The 26,013-nt window shown below is 39.6% G+C and overlaps 2 pseudogenes; one reads left to right on the forward strand and one right to left on the reverse strand.

The window, feature by feature from the left end:
* The first annotated feature begins 7,965 nt into the window (after positions 1 to 7,965).
* LOC107524002 (translationally-controlled tumor protein-like) lies at positions 7,966 to 8,456 on the forward strand (annotated as a pseudogene).
* Positions 8,457 to 19,653: 11,197 nt separating this feature from the next.
* LOC148092612 (NADH dehydrogenase [ubiquinone] iron-sulfur protein 5 pseudogene) lies at positions 19,654 to 22,535 on the reverse strand (annotated as a pseudogene).
* Positions 22,536 to 26,013: the final 3,478 nt, after the last annotated feature.

Genomic DNA, 26,013 nt, shown 5'->3' on the forward strand with positions numbered 1-26,013 from the left:
ATCAAAGCAAAGGCTGGTTGGCTTTCCAGAAAAAAAGTGCATCTTCTGAAATCTCATCAGCCACCAGTCCTCCCTGCTGGAGGCTCAGGGCGAGAAGGCTGGGAAAGGGCAGGCCCTCTGGGATTCCATGCCAGGAGCTGCATCTGCACTGTCTTAGTATTTCAGGGCATGTTTATAAGGCGCGATGTTAATGCTTCTGCCCGGCCCTGTGTCACTCAACAAACTCACCAAGTCACCAACAAGCCACTCCCTGAGGTCACAGCACATTCACAGGCCCTGAAGTCTCACGCTGGTGACTTATTTTTCTCTGGATTTACATGTGTGGCCCACCTTTGGAGTCCATTTAAAAATCTGTAAAATAAGTCATGCGATCACTATGAGATGCATTTTAGCAGCTCTGCCCGCCTCCCTCTTGTTCCAACACTAGGGCCTGGTTGTGGGGCCGAGGAGAGTCTGGTAGGATGGAACATATATTGTGGCCTCTTAATTTATCTCATCCTATCTAAGGTTTGTTTTTAAAAGTAAACAATCTTAGTTGAAGAAATCATGAGACTATTCATTCAGGCCTAAATGATTTTCAGAAAGAATATGGGTATTTTTGAGGAAGTAGACTTTTAAAAATCTTAATTGCTTAAAATGATCATTGAATTTTCTAGAACTTCAATATTTATCCATTTATTTACTGGAATACCACTATTTCAATTCCACTTGAAAAATTTTGTTGTCTGTTTAAAATGAGTTAACTGTAGACAGAATCAGTAAGACGTTTTAATTGAAAGCGGTTGTTTTTCAGTTTTGAGCAGACTGACATTATGACAGAAATCAACTTTTGTTCTGTGTCTTTCAGCCTGGTCCAAAAGTTGCTACATTTCTAAACATTTAAAATATGTTAAGAATGGATATCTTTACAACTAATGTCAATATAAATTTATAAATGGTAGTAAACAGTCCATTGACATAGAAATTACAAGGTTAATATTAGTTAAGTGATATATTATAACCTAAAAATAAACTACAGTACCTTGTACATTAATCAGACTAGGTGAAAGCATTGTTCTTGCAATATTAGTGATTTTATTAAAATACTTCTGACTTTTTAACTTCTGTTTGAAAACTAATTACTTGAAGTGGAGGTAGCTAGAAATATCTTTTTTAAAAAATATATCTTGATTGATTTCAGACAGAAGAAGGGAGAGGGGGAGAGAGAGAGAGAAACATCAATATTGAGAGAGTCATTGATTGGCTGCCTCCTGCAGGTGGGCATGTGCTCTGACCGAGAATTGAACTGAGATCTCCTGAATCATAGGTTGATGCTCAACCACTGAGCACACTGGCCAAGCTAGAAATATCTTAATGAGTTGACTTTTTTTTTTACTTGATAGAAAATTCTTGATGCCAGATTATGCAATTTTGGGAACAAATGACTGTATTCTTAAGCACAGTTCTGTGGCTCAGGAGTGCCTACACTCTGAAAGCCTTGTTCAGTTTGGCAGATTTCAGTTGACTGCATGTGATGTTTCCCATCCTCTCATTAGGACTCCAGGCATATGCGATTTTCTCTCCCATGCTCCGTACTTTTGACCTGCAGTCTGATGAAATTATATCTTCAGCTATGACAGTATAGCAACTAGCTAATGGTTGCAACTGTCTCACATAAGTGTTATTTTTCTTAATAACATTTAATGCTAATAAATGACATTTCTTAACATTTAATTTAATTTATTAATTAATAATTATTTTAAATAACATTTAAATCTCACTGGAATTTATTTCATAAAATATATAATTTTTATGACATGCATGGCCATAGAAATTAAATTAGATTTGTTGTTATTAATGAATAAATAAATATGGCTTCCACTTCAGAAGAGAAATGTACCTTTTACATTGAATGAAGGCAGTTAGCATTTGGCTACTCCAGAGAGACTTTCCTTAGCAGACATTTATTACATTTCTCTATTTAGAAAAAATTATTAGCTATATAAAAAGAGACTTTTATTTTAAGCAGAGACATATAATAAATGTACATTAAGGAGAACATCTCCAAAATAATCTAAATCAGGATTCAGTCATCTTACATATTTATAATTTCAGGTTGATTAAAAGAAAAGACCTAAAAAGGTGAAGGGTTTAAGCAAAACAACAACAACAACAACAAACCTCATAGACACAGACAACAGTGTGGTGATTACCAGAGGGAAAGGGGGAGTCGGGGGAGGGGGAGAGGGTCTAGGTGGGATAAATGCTGGTGGAAGGAGGCCTGACTTGGGGTGGCGAAGACATAATACAATATACAGATAACATATTATAGAATTGTACACCTGAAACCTATATAATTTTATTAACCAATACCATCCCAATAAATTCAATAAAAAGGGAAAATTAAAAAATTAAAAAGGCCCTTGGCCAGGTAGCTCAGTTGGTTAGAGCATCACCCTGATATGCCATGGTTGCTGGTTCAATCCCCGGTTAAGGCACATACAAGATTTAACCAATGACTGCATAGGTAAGTGGAACAACAAATTGGCATTTCTATGTCTCTTTCTCTCTCTTAAATGAATGAATGAATAAGTAAATAAATAAAAGATAAAAGAAAAGATCTAAGTGGAAAGTCTATCCGCCTGGTCTAGAAAAATATTCTTCCAGGAATTAGATTTTTAAGCAAGTTGTTCTATTTAAAATCATATTGATACACGTACTAAAAAGAATTCTAACAATGCAAAAGGTATAGAATGAAAAGTCTTCTGTCCCAGATCCCAATTTCCCAGACTTCCTTTGCCAGAGGCAAATGCTGTTATCAGCTTCTCATGTATGTTCCCAGATATATTCTATATGTATGTGTATATACTTTTAAAGCCATTACAACAATAAAGAAGAATATAATATAAACATTGTTTTGGATTTTATCTTCTTATGTGTCTTGGATATTATTTTTATTCAGTATATACATATATGTAATTCAGTCTTTTTAGAAAAATGTAACATACAAACTTTAACAAAAGTAACAGGTAAAGTCAAATAGGCACTTATATTAAGAGAAAAAGTGACTAGAAGAAATTTTATCTTAAACACCTTACACAGTAACCTACTTACAGTTGCATTTAACTGAGCTCTGTTGCTGTGAAGAATACAGGTCATGCACAGGTAGGAATGAACAACTTGTACATTTCTCAAGTAGTCACTGAATACTACCTTATATACCCATATACATTAAATTTGAAAAAGATTTAATTTTGGATCCCCAGATATACTTCATTTTTGTTGATCTTTTGGAAGAGGTTATCTAAAGAGAGGCATATGTGGTTCTGGCTCTGAATCATGTCATGAACCCAGCCTACACTGTTGGACACCAAGTCTCCTGTATTCTTCAGACATCAGATGAGTTTTGGGTACTTGTTTGGAAAGTTCTCTGGGCAGCATGACATGTCGATACTCTCAGACAAGTATTTGTCTGAGAGTAGATCTGCTGTGAGCCATCCTGTCACGGGCCGGGAGTGGTACAGAGGGGGAGGGATGGCAGGAAGAGCAGGATACACTTTCTTTTATTTCTTTGAGGCCATTCTTTGCTTGTTTGCAAGTTTTTATCTCTTCCCTGTTTGGTCTTCCTCCTTTTCCCTCCCCATATCTCAAATTTTTTAGTTATCTTTCTCCCCTTTTTTCCATATCCTTTGCTTGTTTTGGTCTCTCTCTTCCTGGTTATTGTCTTCCAGAAATATCTGATCAGTCTTGAGCATTGATTTACATTTAAGGGTGGAGCCCTAAGCAGTTGGCTGGAAGGCTTTGTGCAGTCACTTCTCCTATGAGATCTTTCATTGTTCCTTTAACCTATGTCCTTTTAGTCTTTTAATCCCCAAAGAACTCTGAATCTCTCTTATGGCATTTTGCTTTACATCAGTTACCTCTACACTAGCCTTATAAATGTGAACTCTCCTGTGAGATATGGATTCATTCCCCTGGGATAAGTTACTTCAAATCAGCCTGATAACCCTGAAACATTTTGTTTCTTCCATTTCACTGTAAATGCTGTTTATCATGGTCAGTTCTCATTGTTCAGGAACATGGTTGAAATTCCTGAGTTATCCTCTCATAATCTGGTAAAAACAACCATAGAATAGTTTGGTGAATTTACTAAATAAAAGTTTTAGATATTTTCATTTTGCATTTTCATGGATTTGTGGGCAGGGTAACTATTCTCCAATGTGTTGGGTCTGCCAGTAATCAGGGATCAGCGAATGATACCCCAAGAATCCACGAAAAGAGGGCTTACTAAAAACCAGAGGAATTTGTGTGTGTCAAAGAGTGCTGTATGATAAATGCCTCTCTCTCTCTCTTTTTTAAATATGTTTTTATTGATTTCAGAGAGAGAGGGAGAGAGGTAGAAACATCAATGACGTGAGAGAGTTATCGATTGGCTGCCTCCTGCATGCCCCCTACTTGGGATTGAGCCCTAAACCTGGACATGTGCCCTGACTGGAAATCGAACTGGGATCTCCAGATCATAGGTTAATACTCAACCACTGAACCACACCTGCTGGGCAAGAATATGTATCTTTAAAGAAGATAAGAATTATTTTAGTGCTAATGAATTAAACATTTTACTTCTCTGTATGGACTATAAAGAACATTTATCTTGAAATATTGCTTATATAATTGTATATCATGCAACAATAGCTAGTGTGAATTTAATGATATTTTAAAAAATTGAATCAATGGATGTAAAAAAGTTGATAGTTTGCTAAGATTTTCTGAAAGGTGTGTATATGAGGTTTTTTTCTTTTTTACTTAATCTCTTTTTTTTTTTAAATATATCTTTATTGATTTGAGAGGAAAGGAGAAGGAGAGACAGAGATAGAAACATCAATGATGAGAGTCACTGATCAGCTAGCCCCCAACCCAGGCATGTGCCCTGACCGGGAATCGAACCCTGATCGCCTGGATCCTAGGTCAACGCTCAACCGCTGAGCCACGCCTGGCCGGGCTACTTAATCTCTTCAGCTTTGTCACCGAGCCTCCAAACCCCCTCTGCTCTGAGAGCTGTCACTCTGTTCTCTGTATCTATAAGTCTGTCCCTATTTTGTTTGTTTGTTTATTTGGTTCATTAGATTTCACATATAAGTGAAATCATATGGTATTTATCTTTTTCTCACTGGCTTATTTCACTTAGCATAATACTCTCCAGGCCCATCCATGCTGTCCTAAAAGGTAAGAGTTCCTTCTTTTTTTACGGCCGAGTAGTATTCCATTGTGTAGATGTACCATAGCTTTTCTATCCATTCATCTACCAATAGGCACTTAAGCTGCTTCCAGATGTTGGCTATTGTAAATAATGCTGCAATGAACATGGGTGCATATATTCTTTTATGCATATAATCACTTTTTTGGGTTTCTCCGTATATATTCCCAGAAGTGGAATCACTGGGTCATAAGGCAGCTCCAGTTTTAATTTTTTGAGGAAACTCCATACTGTTTTCCACAGTGGCTGCACCAGTCTACATTCCCACCAGCAGTTCAGGGGTGTTCCCCTTTCTCCACACCCTCACCAACACTTGTTGTTTGCTGATTTATTGATGATAGCTGTTCTGGCAGATGTGAAGTGATATCTCATTGTGGTTTTTAAAAACTGGCTTCAATTTCTTTGACACTCATTTCATCAAGGGATGGGGTATATATCCCCTTCTTTTGAATCTCAGCTGAATGTAACTCGCTTAAAAACCAACAGATGCAGCAGAAGTGATGCTGTGTGACTTCTGAGGCTAGGTCGGAATGGTGATGTGGATTCAGCTTTCCGAACCCTGGGCCTTATGTAAGTTCCCATGCTGCCATGCTGTGAGAAAATCCAGGATGTACAAGATGCCATGTATAGGTGCTCAGCCCCAGCTAGGTCCCAGCTGACAGGCATCACTGCAGACCAGACATGTGAGTGAAGTGAGTGACGGCACCTCCAGAGGATTCCAGCACATTCCCCAATCCCTGCCACGGACTCGGTCCCAATGTTGAGTCCTCCCATCTGAGACCTGAAGTATCACGGAACAGTGACAAGTCATATTTGCTGTGCTCTGTTGAAATTCCTGATCCCCATAATCGATGAGCATAATAAAATGGTTGTTTTAAGCTGGTAAGTTTTGAAGTAATTTGCTACATGGCAATAGTAACTAAAATAGAGGGTATCAAAGAGAGTAGATGTATCCGGTTCCATGGGAAAAAGGTGGGTTGGGAGAGTGACTGTGTTGGGCAGGGGCAAAATTTCTAAACACAAAATTCCTTAACTGCTCTGATACTGCCCTGGGAATTCCCTTCATCTGTATTGCTTCAACAGGCAACTACGAGGATACAAAAGAACTAAAATACTGATGTTCTCTTATTCTGTACAGTCTTTCATGAGCTCCCCCACCTTTCCTGGAATGTGGGTGGCAGAGCTTCCCTTTCCTAGCATTTGTGGTGACATCTGAAACAGAGTTTGTAATACTGACAAGAAATTATGCTGAGAAGATTAGTAAATGGAACCATGTTAAACGTTAGAAGGGCTGACTTCACACAGAATTTGTGTGACTCCAAGCTGTACAACTCGTTTGTCTAATATGCAAATAATACCACTTAATTCCTCTTGTGGGTGGGCATGTGAGCCCCCGAGAGCACTCAGTCTGTGGTCAGCCACCCAGCATTCCCTGAGATGCCCAGAAAGCAGCACATCTTGTAAGTATTTTCTTTTAAGTTCATTCCAGCTGAATCACTATTTCTTTTCACCGTTGCTCCTGATTCTGCTGTCTTTGTTTTTTTGACTGTATTTTTACCTTTTGCTTCCACTGAAGATACAGACCAAGCATTATCCATCAACTAGGTTATACTCCACAAGTCTTTCTGGGGCTGCAGAACTACAGGTACACAAGCTCTTTTGATGTTGATAGAGGAGAGGAAACCTGCCCTTTTTGCACATGATTACCAACTTGTTTACCCCTTTGCTCCATTGCTTTCCCTTTCTTAGCCATGGAGCTGCTTTCTGTTTCTATTGTGTTCTTTGGGAATCCCAGGACTCTCTCCTATTTCATGCATATACTGTACTGAGGGTAAAGAGGAATCAAGCTGGGCCAGCCAACATTTGTCATAACACAGATGTGTTAACATCTAACTTTCCTTCTTTCCTCTATAAATAGCAGAACCTACCTTCTTCACAAGCCCTTATTTCCTTTCATAGTAGAAAACTCTTATAGGAGAATCTATAAATGGAAGTTTAAGCTGAGATCCTAAATGCCAGGTGGCAGAGTAGACTGTGAGATCACTCAGTGGGATCTGTAAAATTTCAAGGGAAATTTCTAAACTTTTTCATATCAGAGTTCTAAAGGATTGGGTTGGAAATGGGAAGGAAGGATTAGGCAGAGTGTGTTTTTGAAGACGGCTCTGCCGTGAGCTCTCCCTGCCCCCTTTTCTCTCATCTCAAGCCTAGTGAGAAGAGTTCCTCAGAAATCTTGATATGTGTCTAATGCAGTTGGGGGGCAGAAGGTGGCGGTGTGGACTAATGTCTCACTTTTGACTGAAAAGTGTAAAAGGCAGGAATGTGGATTATCCAGATGACCCAAGGTGGGAGCAAAGGATGCACGCAAGTTTCCTAGATCAGATGTGATCACCCTCTAATTACTGAATGTAGGGACAACAGGAGCACAAAAGAACCGAAATACTGACATCAATTTATAACAGGCAAGGCCACCAGTGCCTCCCTGTGCTCTAGGGCATTCTGAATGAGTTCCCTTCTGATGACATCAGCAGAGATCATCCCTGTTAGAGTCCTAGGAAGATGTAAAAGTCAGTTTCTATATTTAACTAGAAGACTTCCGATGTTTTTTGATGGCAAATGAAAAAGAATCAGAGTGGCTTTTTCAGCCTGCTCCCTCCCCAGCCTGCCCTGCGTGGGCTGTGGGCTCTGGGCTCCTGCTAAGCCAGCGCTGCTGTTGCCTCCTTCCAGATGCCCTCATGATCATCTACCTGGGCCTCATCAGCCATGATGAGATGTTCTCCAACATCTACAAGATCTGGGAGATTGCCAGTGGGCTGTGCCTGGAAGCAGAGAGCAAGATGATCCGTAGAATACTGGGTAAAACTGATGACTTACTCATTGGTGGAAATGCCTCTGCGGAAGGCCCCGAGGGCGAAGGTTTTAAAAACACAGTAATCACTGGTGTTGATATTGTCATGAACCATCATTTTCACAAAGGCCTACAAGAAGTACATCAAAGATTACATGATATCAATCAAAGTAATACTTGAAGAACAGAGACCAGAAAGATCAAAACTTTTATGACAGGCACTACAGAGCAAATCAAGCACATCCTTGCTCATTTCAAACCTACCAGTTCTTTATTGGTGAAAACATGAATCCAGGTGGCATGGTTGCTCTGCTGTGAGGATGGTGTGACCCATTTATGGTTTTCTTTAAGGATGGTTTAGAAATGGAAAAATGTTAACAAATCTGGCAGTTTGGATCTATCACCTGTCATCATAACTGGCTGCTGCTTGTCACCCACATACTAGGATTAGGACAAATGGGACTGATGCTATCTTTAGCTTTTCACTTTTTTTGACCTTGATTTACTTGTAGTGGAGGCAGTGTTTTTTAAGAAAAACAAGCCATGTAGGTTGCCTAAAAATAAAATGCGTTTAAACCTAAAAAAAAAAAAAAAAAAAAAAAGAATCAGAGTGTTTCCTTGGCATGAAAATCTTCCCTAATGACACAATATTATTGTAGCAGCAAGTCATGAAAAGACCTGACACAGGTTGACATCCATGACCTTGTCAACATTGATGGGAACTTGTGTGGAAACTAACTTTTGTCCTCTTTGAAGTCTGAAGTTTTGAGTAGGCTCTAGCTCTTTGCTAGGGCCTGACACTGATTAGTTCTGATCTCTACCCTTTAAGGTGCTCTTAGCAATTTGGCTCTTGTACAAGTGCTGCCAGGGGCAGGTACTACCATTTCCCACAAACACAGAGGTGGGAGAAAGTAGGTTAAATTACCAGCCGCCATTACCTAAAAGGTAAATCATAAGTAAGCATATGAAATAATAACAACTATAAGAATAAGACAAATAGTACAAAGAAATAATAAAATAACTAATAAATGAAGAATAATATGAGAATAAACTTAGCTATAAACCTACTTTTGTCAACCCCTGTGTGGTAGAGTACTTGGCTTTACAGTTTCTGACACAGAAGAAAACAATGCCAACTAAAGAGAAGCCCAGTTACTTGTCGAAGTATAAATGTACTTTAAGAGAAGATGTTTTCCCCATCTTCCTGATCTCACTGAATAATTCTGCCTCAGGCAAACTCCACTTTTGAGACTTGTTCAGTCCCTAGACAGGAAGGGAGAAAGTGCTGTGTGTGATCTTGAAGTCTAACGAGAGCAAAGGTACCAAATGGCTTTGGCACATTTCTCTGGACACTTTCTTAGGGACTGGAAAAAAGTTACTCCCAATCTAACCTCAGTAATAGTTAAGTACTTGTTGCACAATTGACTCATCTGAAAAATACTCACATTTTAATTTTTAATCTAGGAGTTGAAGGCACTTTGCAAGAGCCCTGTGCCTACCTTCTGCTATTGGTCTGAGTTTTGCTAAGTTGATTTCTAAATTTACATAATTGGGATCATAGCTAAAGCTCCAACTTTGAGGATAGCTTTGTTCACTAGAGCATGAGGAATGCAGGACATTTCTTTTAAATCAGGACTCTAAGTCTACAGTAAAGTTACCTGTAGCAAATGTATGGCATCATTATCATTGTATAAAATCTGGAAGGCTCATTTTTAGGGCATCATAGTTAATTTATGCTTTCTAAATATTTTTTTCAAATGCCTATAACAATGTGATTGTGGTGCTTTTTCCATTTCTCTGAGCTTGGAGAATTAGGGTGAACTCATTAAAATTTCATGTGGATTATTGCCCTTACTGACACTTGATATCAATGTCCCTTAGTTTAAAATAGGATGATGGTGGGGGGCCCATCCCATTCTGATCCCTGTGTATCTATAGAGATTAAAAAGATTTTTGCTTTTTTGATACTCTCAGATGTTTTTAATTCAAGTGTCTATTTTTTAATTTAAAGACAAGCCTAAATATCTGTTTTGTTTCCTTAATGATGAATCACAATTATCCATCCAAATGAAATATGGTATTTTTCAAGGTAGTGAAAAATTTGTCAGTTCCTTAAGTTATCATTCTAGGGAGATACTAAGGTGCTGTATGTACTGTAACTAAGTCAGGCTCAGGTGTGAAGCATGCTGGAACCTCGGGAACATCAGCTGGAGTGAAACAGGAGACAGATGGGTTGAGTTGAGAGAGAAATGGAAGTGTATAGACGGGAAGGCCATGCAACACACTGCCCTGGGCCTAAAGGGTGTAGCATTATGAGCTTGTCCGGCAATTAGTAAATCAAGGAACGTACTTGTGTAGGAGAATGCTTCCATAGGCTCCAATATACCCTCTACTTAGCAGGTAAGTCTAGAAGCAGGATATTGTAGTGTATGCCAGTTCAGTGTTTCCTGGCAGGACCTCTGCCAGGGTGTAAGAAACAAGATCCAGAATCTGGGGGTAGATTAGGCAGCAACTAGGCAGGGAATCAGACCATGGAATGTTTTAGAAAGAGCATGTGATTTGGAGCTAGACTGAAATGGTTATCAGGGCATTTCCTCATCCTAGCTGTGTGACTTTAGTAAGTTACTTACCCTCTCTGAGTCTCAGTTTCCATAACTATAAAGTGGAATAATAATCACCACTTTATAGGTTGTTGTAAGGATTGGAAATACGGTGTGTAAAATACCCAGCACAGTAGTAGGCCCACACTATGGCATCTATTCTTTACTTGGCTAAGACATCAGTCCTAGTAAAGGGTGAGGGCTCCAAACAAGTGAGCCAAGGCAGATGTTCCGCCTTTTTTCTTTCTTTCATTTTTAAAAAAATCAATTTTAGAGAGAGAGGAAGGGAGAGGGAGAAAGAAACCTCGGTTTGCTGATCCACTCATTTATGCATTTATTGCTTGATTCTTGTATGTGCTCTGACTGGAGATAAAATCTGTGACCTTCTGGTGCATTGGATGACGCTCCAACCAACTGAGCCACACCTGCCAGGGCCTGTGGGATTTTTTATTTTTTAGCGCTATAAGGAAAACAATATAGGGTAACTTTTAATTGTACCTCTATGAAGATTACGTATGAAGCAAAAATTATGGGAAATTTTATGGCAGAATATAAATTTCCAGTCCCAGGGGAACCTTGTCTGACAGTGTACTTTTTGAGGCTGCCAACACCTCAGTAAAGGGAACTAGATGTTCTGGATTTGCCAATAGTCAGCTGTGTAGCTTTGGCAAGTCTCCTAGACTTAAAAATCTGCAAGACTGTCCTTGCCTTAGTGTCCTAAGTGACCCTTGAAAGCTTCTTTCAACTCTAAGTCATAATAATACTGTGCTCCAAGCACTATGTTTTATGGACAGTATCCTTCGTAGGTGTAATCATTCTCCTTTGATAGAAGAGGACCCTGAGGCTCAGAGGGGTGAAGAGGCCTGCCAAGGCCACACCAGCCATAAATGGAAGAGCAGTTTTCAGTGCAGGTTGGGGACCTCAGAGTCCTTGGTTGTGCCACTGTAGTTGATCGTCAATAAATTAATTTACATATATCATATGTAAAGGCTTGTGGGGAATGCACTAAACTTCATTTTTTCCCTGAAAGGAAAAAAGTTTGGAGAATCCTGTATTTTAATCTAATTTTAATTTTTGATAAATGAAAAATAATTGTGAAAGTAAATAGGCCGTAAAATAGTGTATAAAAACCCAGTTGTAAATGAACTTATTAGGATTATTTGAGCATTTGCATTATTTATTCTTTTAGATTTTCTGGGGCCACTGTTCTCCTGCATCGAGGCAGGTACTGGCAGGTGATTCAGGAAGAGATGTTTGCTTTGTGTGGTTTCAACTTTTGTAACCTTGCTTTTTCTGGTATTCTGTAAGTAATAGTAGCTACTATTATATGTTTATCTGCCAGGTACTCTGATAAACATTTTTTTTTGTTATTATTTAAGTTTAGAGAGAGAGAGAAAGGAGGAAGAGAGAGAGAGATGGATTTGTTGCTCCACTTATACATTCATTGGTTGCTTCTTACATGTGCCCTGACCAGGGATGAAAACCACAACCTTGGCATATTGAGATGATGCTCTAACCAACTGAGTTACCAGACCAGGACTGTGATAAGCATTTTATTTTTATTTTTTATATTTTATTTTAAAAAATATGTTTTTATTGATTTCAGAGAGAGGAAGGGAGAGGGAGCGAGAGAAACATCAATGATGAGAGAGTCATTGATTGGCTGCCTCCTGCACGCCCCCTACTAAGGATCCAGCCCAAAACCCGGGCATGTGTCCTGACCGGGAATCAAACCTCAATCTCCTGGATCATAGGTCGATGCTCAACTGCTGAACCACACCGGCTGAGCAATGTGATAAGCATTTTATTTTTATTTTATTTTATTTTTTAAAAAATATATCTTTATTGGTTTCAGAGAGAGGAAAGGAGAAAGAAAAGTAGAAACATCAATGATGAGAGTCATTGATCAGCTGCAGCCCTCAACCCAGGCATGTGCCCTGACTGGGAATCGAACCCAGGTCGCCTGGATCCTAGGTGGATGCTCAACCACTGAGCCAGGCCTGGCCAGGCAAGTGATAAGCATTTTAAATTGCATCTCTTTTAATCCTCACAATGGCCCTACAAGACAAGATTAATAGCTCCGTTTTATAGACAAGGGAATTGAAATTTCTTATAATGCTGAGACTTGCCCAAAATTACCCAGATAGAATTTGAACTTTAATCTGACTCTTAAATTCTCTAATTTATTGTTTGGTGATGGTGTTAAACATGTCAGATGTAAAACATGTAAGGTGTAAAACATTAATTTCATAAAAATCTGTTTTTTCTTTCTTTTCTTTAGAACCATTAAAATGGATGCCACAATACATATTTCATCTAAACCTTATCACAAAACTTCTAAAGTGCTCATAAAAGAGATCATTCTACAAAATTGTATATTTTATGCCTTTTGTTCCTTCTCTTTAAACAGAGGTAAAATTGAACTCCTTTAGGGTCCCTAAATAGCATATTTTATGAACAATTATATCACCCTCAAGACTTTAAAATTATTAAATTTTAAATTATTATAAGTAACTTATTAGAAATTGAAAATTTTGCTATTTGATATAGGAAAATTAAGGATATAAATTATACTAATTAGTTTTGCTACATAATTCCAATTTGTCCCATTTGTTTCTACTAGTAATTGACTACATTTATTTTGTCAACAAAAGGGTAATTGCTGTTTAATGTTAGGTAAAAAATGCAGACAAATTGGATACAGAAATAAATCTATTAATTATGTGTGAAACAAGACTTACTAATTTAATCTGGCTTTTATAAAATACAGTTCACTTTCAGTGAACAAGTCAGAGATTTAAATAATATATCCATATGCCCTAGCCAGTTTGGCACAGTGGTCAAAGGGTGGGCCCACAGACTGAAAGGTCCTGGGTTTAATTCTGGCCAAGGGCACTACCTCCATTGCAGGCTAGATCCCTGGCCCTGTTCAGGGTGAGTGGGGGAGGCAATCAATCAATGTATCTCTCATCGATGTTTCTTTCTCTCTCTCTCCCCTCCACCTTCCACTCTCTCTCTGAAAAGCAATGGAAAAAATTATCAGGTAAAGATTAAAAAAAAATCTACGTATATTTTAAAGCAATCATTGGATTTAAATTTTTATTTATTGATTTGAGAGAGAGAGGAAGGGAGAGAAACATCGATTTGTTGTTCCACTTATTTATACATTAATTGGTTTCTCCTTGTGTGTGCCCTGACTGGGGATCAAACCCACAACCTTGGGGTATTGGGATGATGCTCTAACCACCTTAGTTACCAGGCCAGGGCTAAATAATATTTTTAATAGAAAACAGATGAAGAAAAATTTTAGAAAATGACTAATGACACAGAAAAGGACTTTCAGTGAAGAAACAAAGGATTGAATTTGGCCACTGGGTGTCAATCTTGATCCATGTTCACAAGTAGTTACAGGACAGAAATCTTAAATGACTTGTCAGCTTTTCTTTGTAATTCTCTCTCCAGAGAGGTAAGGCAGCAATTTCATTTAATACCTAACACAATAACACACCTTCTCTTTTAAAGTCTTTGTGATTTGTCTTTCACCACTATGAAGATTTTTTTTTAATTTATTTTTTTTATTTTTTATTTTTAAAAAATATATCTTTATTGATTTCAGAGAGAGGAAAGGAGAGGGAGAGAGAGAGATAGAAACATCAATGATGAGAGAGTCATTGATCGGCTGCAGCCCTCAACCCAGGCATGTGCCCTGACCAGGAATCGAACCCTGATCGCCTGGATCCTAGGTCAACGCTTAACCGCTGAGCCACGCCTGGCCAGGCACCACTATGAAGATTTTAATTTTCAGAAAATCTGAGGAGGAAAAAAAGACTCAAAACAGCAGCAAAAGAGGGTAAAGGGTGGGTGGGTGGAATAAGTGGTGATGGAAGGAGACTTGGCTTGGGGTGGTAAACACACAGCACAACATACAGATAATTTCTTATAGAATTGTACACCAGAAACATTTATGATTTTATTAACCAATGTCACCACAATAAATTCAGCAGCAAAGGTGTGTGTGTGTGGGGGGAAGCAGCCTTCATTGGGTCGCTCAGTTGGTTAGAGTGTCGTCCCTTTATGCCAAGGTTGTGGGTTCAATCCCTGGTCAGGGCACATACAAGAATCAACCAATGAATGCATGAATAAGTGAAAAACAAATTGATGTCCCTCTCTCTCCCTTCCTCTGTTTCTAAAGTCAATCAGTAAATTTTTTTTTTTTTAAAAAAGCAGATTTAACAAAAATAAACTGACATTTGCACTTTTCAAATCTTGGGGTAAACTTGACTAGTTGTGTAAGACATCACTGGGTGACTTTCTTTCTGCACAGTACTCTGGTTATGTAAAATTTCAAAATCCCATAGGTCAAATATTGGTCTGAAAAGTATAGCCCTCTGAGTGAAATGATGTATTTATTTTACAGTCACCTTTCAAGCCAGGAAAAAGGTAAAACTACAAAAGGTGTAAGTATAGGGGCACATCTCAGCCCCAGGGTCCCCTTATCTTTACCTCTTTTTAAAAAACATTAAAAAAAAAATCCTCACCCAAGGATCCTTCTTTCTTTCTTTCTTTCTTTCTTTCTTTCTTTCTTTCTTTCTTTCTTTCTTTCTTTCTTTCTTTCTTTCTTTCTTTCTTTCTTTCTTCCTTCCTTCCTTCCTTCCTTCCTTCCTTCCTTCCTTCCTTCCTTCCTTCCTTCCTTCCTTCCTTCCTTTCTTCCTTTCTTTCTTCCTTTTTTCCTTTCTTCCTTTCTTCCTTTCTCGTTTCTTTCATGTTTATTTATTTATTTATTTTGAGAGAGGAGAAGGGAGAGAGAGAGAAACATTGATGTGAGAGAGTAACATCAATTGGTTGCCTCCTGTACGCACCCAGACTGGGGATTGAACCTGCAACCTAGGTATGTGCCCTGACCGGGAATCAGATCCACAGTCTTCTGGTGTATGGATGATGCTCCAACCAACTGAACCACCTGGCCAAGGCTATCTTTACCTCTTATTGATGAATCCTTCTAGAATCTAGATATGCTGTGCAAACAAGCATTTATGCGTACATATCTCCTTCGTGTTTTATACACAAATGGCACAGTATACATGCCATTCTGAAACTTTCATTATCTTAATGTTTAATAATGTATCTTGTGCTCAGCCAGCATGGCTCAGCAGTTGAGCACTGACCTAGGATCCAGGAGATCGAGGTTCGATTCTGTCAGGGCACATACCTGGGTTGCAGGCTCGATCCCCAGCAGGGGGCATGCAGGAGGCAGCTGATCAATGACTCATCACTGATGTTTCTCTCTCTCGATTCCACTCCCTTTCTCTCTCTGAAATCAGTAAAAATATATTTAAAAAATAATAATAATGTATCTTGGAAGTTTCTTCAATCAGACAATACAGATCTGCTTCCTTCTGAATTGAGACAATCCTTTCCTCCCCCCCACCTTAAAGATAATAAATAGTCTCCGATGTTCTCATCTCTTAGGATTTTCGATGTGGTACCAAAGACAAGCATTTGGTCGGACATGCAGTTCAGATGAGAGGAAATGGAACGCCGAGAAGCTGGCCGCCTCACCTCTGACGGCCTGCAAGTGTTTGATAGATGACCCCTCTCCTCCTTCTGCGGTAGGCCGCCGGAGCGGCACTGGGCTAGACCCGTGGGGTCGGACCAGGCCTGCATTCAGCAACCTCGGTACTTGGGTTCTGGCTAAGAGTTCAGAGCTAAGACGCAAACTATCAGAGAACATTTATTTGGTAAATCACAGAGGTAGAAAAAGTAATTCCTAGAAGAAATGGGCTTAGGAAACAAGTTACAGAGGCAAAGGAAGGGCCTTTGGAGCTTGAGGAAGCTGATGGTAACTTGCCTGGGGAGGGGGAAGGGAAAGGCACCAGTGAGCTCCTGGGAGGGAGAGCACAATGGGTCCTCTGTCCTAAGGGTTTTAAGAGTGGAGATCTTAGGAAAGGTCCCAGGGGAGGATCTCATTATAATATTCAGCACCTTTCCAGGTGTGTCTTTTCAGGGTGGAGTCTCCACTGATTGATTGGTGGGCACCAGGGCAGGGGGTCATTATCCAATGCAGCTGGTCCTGAGGTCAGCCATGGGGTTGCTGGTCTGGTTTTGCTGCTTTTCTGGACCTGGAGTTGAAATACAACTGAGACCTAGATATTATCTCTAGGGAGGAAAGGTCAGGGGTCCAAACCCCATGACCGGTGATATGCTAGGGGAGGAAAGATTACCCTGAGGGTGAGGTCCCACCCTACAATTGTCCATTGCTAGGCACCTGGGGCTTTCCACCCTGGGGACCTTCTCTACCTAGCCCATTGTCCTCGCTCTGCTCAGGTCTGTCTAACTGCCTACATTTCCTTCCAAATCCTCCAACAATTCTGAATATACTCTGACTTCTGTTTATCTTACACTTCTTCAGATAAGTCTCCTTAGAAGCTGGTAGTCCACTTGAGACAAGCCACAGCCATATTATGACCCCTAAGACATACCATAGCATTGTAAGGGACTAGAAGAAAACATCAGAAAATCAGATAAAGCTGGATATATGCAAATAACGTTAAAAAAAACCTCTCATTTGAATTAAAACAATGCTGCTTGATTTCATTCATTTCTGAGCTACTGAACCGAATTGATCATATTTTAATTTTTTTCTAATTTAGTAGTTTAAGACTTAAATTTGTCATCCTATAAATAGGGCTGTCCCAGATGAGTCTCTATAATTATTTTGGTTGCTGTGGCCACAAATTTACCCTCCCATTATGTTGGACTGACATTGAGACCATTCTGGACAAAATGCCAGTAATCTTTCTAAAACCAATGTAATCAGCATGTGTTGAGATACAGCTTCAACAAGTAGCCAATGATTCTTTACTTTCTGGAGATTTTGTACTTTGCTGTTGGGCTTCACCATTCCCTCCTATCCCAAACACTGTGCGAGGATCTACCTAGTTTTGAATTAATTTGGTTTTGAGCACTTTCAGAGTATTTCTTCGGATACCTTGGGATCATTAGAGATATCCTGGGGGTTAAGTGCTGGGGGATAGCTGTTACCAAGCTGTGTGCTCTTTCCCTGCACAGTATTTAGAACCCTTGGTTAGTAAATGACCCCTTGAAAGCCTCTGGGCTTTGTAATTCTACCAATGGTATAAAACAGGCCTCTCTGGAGTGCCTCTGCAGCACTGCTTTCTAAGAGCTGTGAGACACAGTTAGTGCTTGAGTACAGAGGGCAATGTTAGACATTTCATGCCCTGCTAGGATGTTCAGAAGCTGCCCTTGATTTGCAGCTGAAGTCCCTATTGGCTTCAGAAGCTTGGCAGGGCATGACTTTAAGTCAGGGCTCCCTGCAGGTGGATCTGCAGGCCTTCTGGAGCAGTGTTTCAATGCACCTTTAAAACCTCGCTGCTGTGTAACTTATCAGGGCCTTGAAAGCATTAATGAAGCTTCTGAAAGGGTCCAGCTGTCCCAGTTTCTCTGGAGACGTAAACGCAGGTGGTCTAACTCCCAATACGTGGCTATACCACCGTGAGGGTCGAGAGACACTTTAATTCAATGAGACCGAGCCAATAATTCAAGTTTCAAGAAGGGAGACAGAGACAAACATGAAGCAAATCACACAGGGTTTATTTACCGGTTCCCAATGGTTCTCGGCACCAGCAGGCCACCCGGAGGATCCGCTGAAAGACACACACGAGGTCTGGGGGTGCGGCCCGATGGCGCCGGTCACTGCAGCCCTCTGGAAGTTCTCCTAGAGAGGTGCGGGCAGAGCAAGGCAAGAGGCAGCTTTCCCGGAGCTGGGGACGAAGTCTGTGGAGGGCAGACAAGCGTCCAAAGATGTGGCCGAAAAGCCGCTGCTTTTAACTGAAGGTGTGGTGCGTCTTCAGTGGGTCTTATCAGGGTCCTACAGAGCGCGGGCCTGCTTGGAAGCCAGGGCTACAAAGTGTTCATCTTATCGTGGCACGTAAGCATCACAGTGACACTCAGTCACACAAAATGAAGTTACTTATTTCAAATCTAATACACACATCAAACTTATATTCCTGACTCTAACACACACACAAATCTATTTCTATAACACCAGCCCGAAGGAGGAGAGCCGGAGGTGCTAGTATCACAAAAAAGAGTGGCTGTTTCCTTGCCTCTCAGGTCTCCCCCACCCGGGATCCAGAACAATGAGTTCCCTTCCTGGGGCTGTTCTGGAGACTTTGACCTCTAGTTTCTACTTTTGCCTTTGGCTGTTTACTGCTGTCAAACCCAGGGTCTCACTGGCCTTTCAGAAAGGCAAATATGGGATTTAGTGCCATTTTTTTGGTGGGCCTTTGGGCTAGGTAACTAACAGCTTCTTTATCTGTGAAATAAAAATTATAATAATGATAGTGCCTGGGGAAATAAATAAGATGGTATTTGTAAAGGGCTTGGTACAATGTCACCCATTTGTGAGAGCTCAGTAAATAGTGGCCACTAATATTAGGAGAGAAGTTTGCTTTCATGATTCCCCAAGTAGGGTGATTTTAGTTGTTCCTTGTCTAAAAGGGGACCTGCCCTCCGGATTCTCTGATACTTGAAATTCTGTAACAGGAAATTCACTCCTTCAAATCAAAATGCCTTGATAAATGTAAACACTTCTATGAGAGAGAACATTCGGGCAGGGCCTGTTTTACATATTAACGAGAATAAATTAGTCTTACTAACAGATTTTGATAAAGATAGATAAGGGCACTGAGCACTTTGGGGAAGAAAAAGTTCTCACTGAATAAAGGAGCAGCAAAGATTATTAGGGCCTGAGACACTATAAACTTCTTCTACTTTGGAATTTTATACAGAGCTCCTCTATTTCCTTGAGTTATGTGTCCCTTTGGGAAGAAATGTCACCTAGTGAGCCATATGTATCTAGTCCCATGATTCTCTCCATTGTTACTCATTAGCTAATTAAAATTTTTTTAGGATGGAACAATCCTTTGTTTTTAGACACTTTCACAAAGCGGTTGTCAATACGTGAACTCTCCAGTGGAGAAGAGCGAACATGAAAATCCGCCTCCGGCCACCAGCAGCTGCTCCGCCCAGGGCCTAGGGTCCTCCCTGCCCAAGTAGTGGGGCGGAGGTGCGCCCTTACCCTCCTTTATTAGCCTATCCTACCGCCTCATGACGGCACTCAGAAGTGTCATCATTTTCTGCTGAAGCAGACATTCTATGAAATCATCATTTTCTCTCTTGTACTTCACTGCGCAGATGCCACCAATTCCATGCGCACGTTCTACTCATTCTGTTTCCAAAGCATGGTGCCGGGACGATTGTCAGCCAGTGGTCTAAGTCAATGCCCAGCCTTTTCTGTACATCAAGGTGCGCTTGTCCACTGGCAGGTCACCAGCACAGGATGGTCCCTCATTAGTTTCTTTGCTTCAGTTAGACGGAGCAAGACTGGAAAGTGTGAGGACAGGGACCCCAGATATGCTCTTATTACTGCATGTATAATGCCATAAAGCTGTAACAAATATTTGTCTTTGAGGGAAGGTAAATAGGTACAATATTTTATAAATCTCTCCCTAGTTAGATATCATTATGAATTATATATATAACTGAATGTATTCAATTTTATATATGTGACTATAAATATATATTTGTATATATATAACACACACTTATATGTATATATTTGTATATTTGTATATGTACACACACACACACACTTGAAAGTGATACATAGTTGAAAGGATATATCCTTAATATTTTCATTCTTGTGAGTATATTTGTTTGGAAGAGAACTTGTATAATTTCAAATTAAATGTACTTATTTTACAAAGAGAAATTTAAGCCTGGCTGGGCGTGGCTCAGCAGTTGAGCATCGACCTAGGATCCAGGTTCGATTCCCGGTCAGGGCACATGCCCAGGTTGCGGGCTCAATCCCCAGTTGGGGGCGTGCAGGAGGCAGCCGATCAAAGACCCTCTCATCATTGATGTTTTCTATCTCCCTCTCCTTTCCTCTCTCTGAAATCAATAAAGATATATTAAAAAAAAGAAAAGAAAAAAGAAATTTAAGGGCCAAAATGGAGAAATTACTCCCTCTAGATCACAGCTAATTATGATAGAGCAGGAACTAAATCTAGAGTCTTTTGTTTCAACATGATATTTACTATTGTCAATGTAAGAAACTTCTAGACCTGTAGAGAATTTTTATGAGTTTATTTGAGCCAAACTGACGACATATGCCTCAGAGAAGAATCTCAAATGCTCTGGATAATAACAGTTTTGCAGCTTCTTTTATGCATTTGAAATTAAGGGAGGAATGTAAGGAAGATTACACGGAGGTCGGTGAAGCAAGGCAGGGATCAGATTACAGGATAGTTAACAAGATTATGTGCTCCCTTGAGGGTCAATGCCCTTTAAAGGGGCATTACTTCTGGTATTTCAAAGGTGTGTTAACCTAGATACACAAGAACAATGGGCAGGGCTGGCTTAAAATCTTTCACTGAAGAAGTTATAGGCCTGGGCATGGTTATCCACCAGTATGTGCCCAGTTAGGAATTTATGATCAGATCCCCCATGAGGTTACTTTTCATAGAACCCCTTTTTTCACCCACACTATGTAGAACTCAGTGTAGCCAAGTAGTTCAAACAATGAATGCCTAGGATAGCTGTGCTGTTTCAATACATATCTACAGATTTTATCTGAAGCCAAGTACTCAAAAAGACACAATTCAATTGCATTAAAATATGTATTTCCTAAAATGAATCTATGTGGTTAAAAGTCAGAATAGTGGTTACTCTTTGGAGGAAAGAGAGTGTCATGACCCAAGAGGATCAGGAAGGGAAATTTTTGGGAAGTTGATAATGTTCCGCTTCTTGACCTGGTGCTGACTACATGGATTAATTTGTAAAAACAAAATAAAACAAAACCATCTAGCCCTCGCCAGTTTGGCCTGGTGGTTAGAGCATCAGCCCTCGGACAGAAGGGTCCCAGGTTTGATTCCGGCCAGTTGCAGGCTCGACCCCTGGTCCTGGTTGGGGCGCATGCGGGAGGCAGCCAATAGATGAGTCTCTCTCACATCAATGTTTCTCTTTCTCTCCCTCTCTCTTTCACTCTCTCTGAAAAGCAATGGAAAAAATATCCTTGAGTGAGGATTAGAAAAAATCATCTAACTGTATACTTAATAATTTGTGTACATATTTTACTCTTTAATTTAAAAAGTTTACTTAGAAGGATGTAGATTGGCTAAGTGCCATCTATATGCAAGACCTTGAGGTGCTATGCTTTACCCACATTAAAGTAAGTATTGAAAGAAGTAGTGGTAGGGCAGAGGCTCATATTTTAGAATTGTCGTATTTAACCCTCCACCTTTGTCCTTTCATTCTCTCTTGAAAGTCCAGTTTCTCCTAGATAAGTGTATTTATTTAAAAAACATTTCAGCCCAGCTGGGTGTGGCTCAGTGGTTGAGCGTCCACCTAGGATCTAGGAAATCAGGGTTTGATTCCCGGTCAGGGCACATGCGGGGGTTGCAGGCTGCAGCTGATCAATGACTCTCTCATCATTGGTGTTTCTATCTCTCTCCCTTCCTCTCTCTGAAAACAATAAAGATATATTAAAAAAAAAAAAAGGAACATTTCAGGTAAAAACCTACCCCTGTGGACATCTTTTGCCCAAAGTATAAGGAAGAACATGGGAGTTAGTAGGTTTCTGATTATTGCCATTAGCCTAGGGTTAGAAAGTTTTTGGTCACTGTATAACCTCCTTCTGTGCTGTTATCAGATCTTTCCACCCTTAAAGGGAATGATAATTCCTTCTCCAGACTTTTGCAAGAACATCGTACGTGGGTGGAGGAGGGGCCAGACCCACAGCCATGAATTGAGCAGAGCTATTTGAGATGTTCAGCATGTTTCTACACCTTTGCTCCTCCCAGCCTGAAAAGCATGTACAAGGCAGGCCCAAGCATATTTTTCTTGAAATGAATGTTAGCACAGAGGGGAGTGGGAATTAATAGGTTTTTATCAGGAAAAAAGAGGAGGAGGCAGCTGAATGCTATTGATGTAGAACTGACTATGGTCTGCCACCCATTTCTCATTCTTTAATCTTTTGCCATGATTTCCACCTTTAAAAGTTTTAAGTAAGGCCTGGCTGGCTTGGCTCAGTAGTTGAGCATCGACCCATGAACCAGGAGATCATGGGTCGATTCCCGGTCAGAGCACATGCCTGGGTTGTGGGTTGGATTCCCAGTGAGGGGCGTGCAGGAGGCAGCCGATCAATGACTCTCTCATCATTGATGTTTCTGTCTCTCTCTCAATCTCCCTTCCTCTCTTTGATATCAATAAAAAACAACACCCACACATTAAAAAAAAAAAGTTTTTAGTAAGGCTTTGTGATGGAAATATGGTATCCTGATAAGCCCACCAGGGTCAATGCAGTTCTTGCACTTATATAGATTTAAAAAATCCAAATAAATGAAAGAAAACCTGGGCTGTTTTAGATATAAAATGACTATCAGCTTTCTAGAAATATAGTGGTAGTTGTCTCAAGATTTTGTATTCCCATTCATGAACTACTTCTTTCTTTTAAAATACATGACAACTCACCACATGAAGCTGCTCTTTTTCTTTGTATCCAGGGTTGCTAAAAAATTCTTTTGAAGTGTAGTATAAATTCCTTCAATTTCCTTTCCCTTTTTTGGTTCAAATAAGGAAAACATTAATTTTAAAAATATATACATTGATTTTAACAATGAAAAATGCTTTCCTTTCATAGAAACATTCAGAAATGACAAGATCCTTGCTGACATTTTAAGTTGGTCCACTGTCTTTGGCTTCCTATTTTTTCCCCAGTTGTATTAAGGCGTAATAGACAAATAAAACTGTAAGATATTTAAACTGTACAACATGATTATTTGACATACATGTATATTGTGAAAGGATTCCCCCCATTGCATTAAGTAACACATCCATCACCTCACATATTTACTTTTTTTTTGGTGGGAATGTTTAGGTTCTATTCTCTTTGTATATTCAATTGTATGATACAGTGTTATTAACTATAGCCCCCATGTTACACATTAGATCATTAGATCCTCAGACTTTATTCACCTGTATCTGGAAGTTTGTACCTTTTTATCAACCTCTCCCTATTTCCCCCACCCCACTTCAGCCCTTGGCAACTACTTTTCTACTCTCTGTTTCTATGAGTTTGACATTTTTTGAGAGGAAACAAAAACAGAGACAAATGAGGATATTACAGTTATTAATGTGAGCGGCTGGTGTAAATGAAATGGAAACACAAGTATTGGCTCAGTACTTATTTTGAGGCTCAGAGATTAAATATTTCTTTCCATTGAATGATATTGGGAAACTCCTTTAAAAAATGTGCGCTTAGAAGCACTTCCATTGAAAAGATTCCGGTGCTACTACTCCCGTCTGCATCCACATTCCAGCCCTATCTCTAGTTCAGAGATCTGAGCGTCAAAGTTAGAGAGATTTTAGAAAATAGGAATTTTTTTCCTTTTGCTGTAACTCAAACCTGAGGGCTTTTCATTTAAGTTGTCATTCCTGGGGGGAAACCTGTCATGCCTCCAAGCCTGATAATGCTTCATTGGCCTGCTGCAGCTAAGAGAACTTTCGCCATAAAGGACTGAGTTGATTTAAATTTAGCTTGAAATCACTCCAGGGAACATGTTGTCAAAGAAGAGATGCATAAATTTCATATTATATTTATATGCTCAGTAATTGGTACACAGCATTTTTATGTTTATCATTGTTGTCAAGGAATAGTCTGACTTAAGATCACCAAAGTTATTTCCATGGCATATGTATAAGTGAGACTCTTATTAATTAATGAGCTGACTGTTTCTTCCTTCCACAGACTTCTCTTATTGTGTTGTCTGGAAAAAGTCATTTATTGTACTTAAAGCAACTAATGTCTATTGGAAATTAAAAGGTAAGAATATTGAATGAGCCCTGGCCAGTGTGGCTCAGTTGGTTGGAGGGTCCTCCCATACTAGGGGTGGTGGGTTTGGTTTCCAGTCAGGGCACCTACCCTGGTCTCGAATTTGATCCCTGAAAGGGTGGGGTGCATCTCGGGGAAGGGGTGCTGGTTGATCTATGTTTCTCTCTCTCTCCCCCTTTCCCTCTCTCAAAAAAAAAAAAAAAAAAAAATCAGGTGAAGATTAAAAAAAAAAAAAAAGAAATTGAGCAAGTCTCCCTTCTCTCCTCAAACTGTGGCTCACACAATTTAGCCTTCTTGGTGTTGTCCCATGCAGTGTTCTTTTAAAAAAGTATGTAAACTTATTGCCAACATTTGAAAATTAGGTGTTTCTCACAAAAATCCAAATTTCTGGCTTCTATTACAAAATTAGGGGCTGGTATTACCAAGACTAACTTCTTCCAGGACAATAACTGGCTGAAGCAGAGCAGTAGCTAAGTTATATACCATAGAACAATGCTAGTTTTTAAAAAAATTACCCATATTAACTTATTTGTATTAATTTGTATAAGTATTATTTGGGCCCTGTAGGCCTGCGAGTTTGAGACTCCTGCTTGTTTGAGGCTGGGGTTAGACAAGGTTTTGAAGGCAGCAAAAGCATTTTGGTGCAGTTGTGCAGAAGGCTGGAATGACCCTCCAGCTTCACAGTCAAGAGCCTAGACTTTGGTTCGAATAACCTTGGAGCTTCATAGTTAAGAGCCTAGACTTTGGTTCAGACAGATTAGGGCTCTAATCTCTGCTCTGCCATTTCCTAGGTCTTGGAATTTGGGAGAAATTGCTTAAATTTTTTTTAAACTGCTTTTTTTGTGTGTAAGTGGAGATAGGATCTCCCTCATAAGGTTGTTTTGAGAAGTATTAGAGTGGATTTATTCCAAAACATTTACTAAAATCCTAAGAAGGGTTGTATATTTACACATTTTCAACACTCATTTAAATATTATCTTCATTATCTGATTAACTTTCTTCCAAGACAGTCACGGTGGTGGCTTTCAGGCTGAATAAAGCTTCCTGTATTGTTTGGCTAGGTTTCTGCATTCACAATAGCCATGCTTACAAGTGACTGTAACTTCACTATAGTGGGTAATAAGAAAAATGTAAAATAAAAGCAAAACTCTAAGAAAGGATCAAGAGCCCTCTTTTTTGTGTGTATGTGTGTACAGAAAAGGGTTAAGTCAATTTTCCTGGACTGGAAAAATAGACTTGACCTAGAAAACCTTTTCATAGGTGCATATCTTACAAATAAAATTGATAATAAGGCCAACAGAAATCTTAGAATAATTGACTGAAGATTCAACCTCCTTCAACTTTTCCTTTAGTCATCTTGTCTGCACAGGTCTGTAAAGTTATTACTATTATTCAAGCCGTAACATCTCCAAGGTCAGCGTTC

This window comes from Miniopterus natalensis, chromosome 8 (assembly GCF_054644295.1).
Source record: "Miniopterus natalensis isolate mMinNat1 chromosome 8, mMinNat1.hap1, whole genome shotgun sequence".
Taxonomy (NCBI): domain Eukaryota; kingdom Metazoa; phylum Chordata; class Mammalia; order Chiroptera; family Miniopteridae; genus Miniopterus; species Miniopterus natalensis.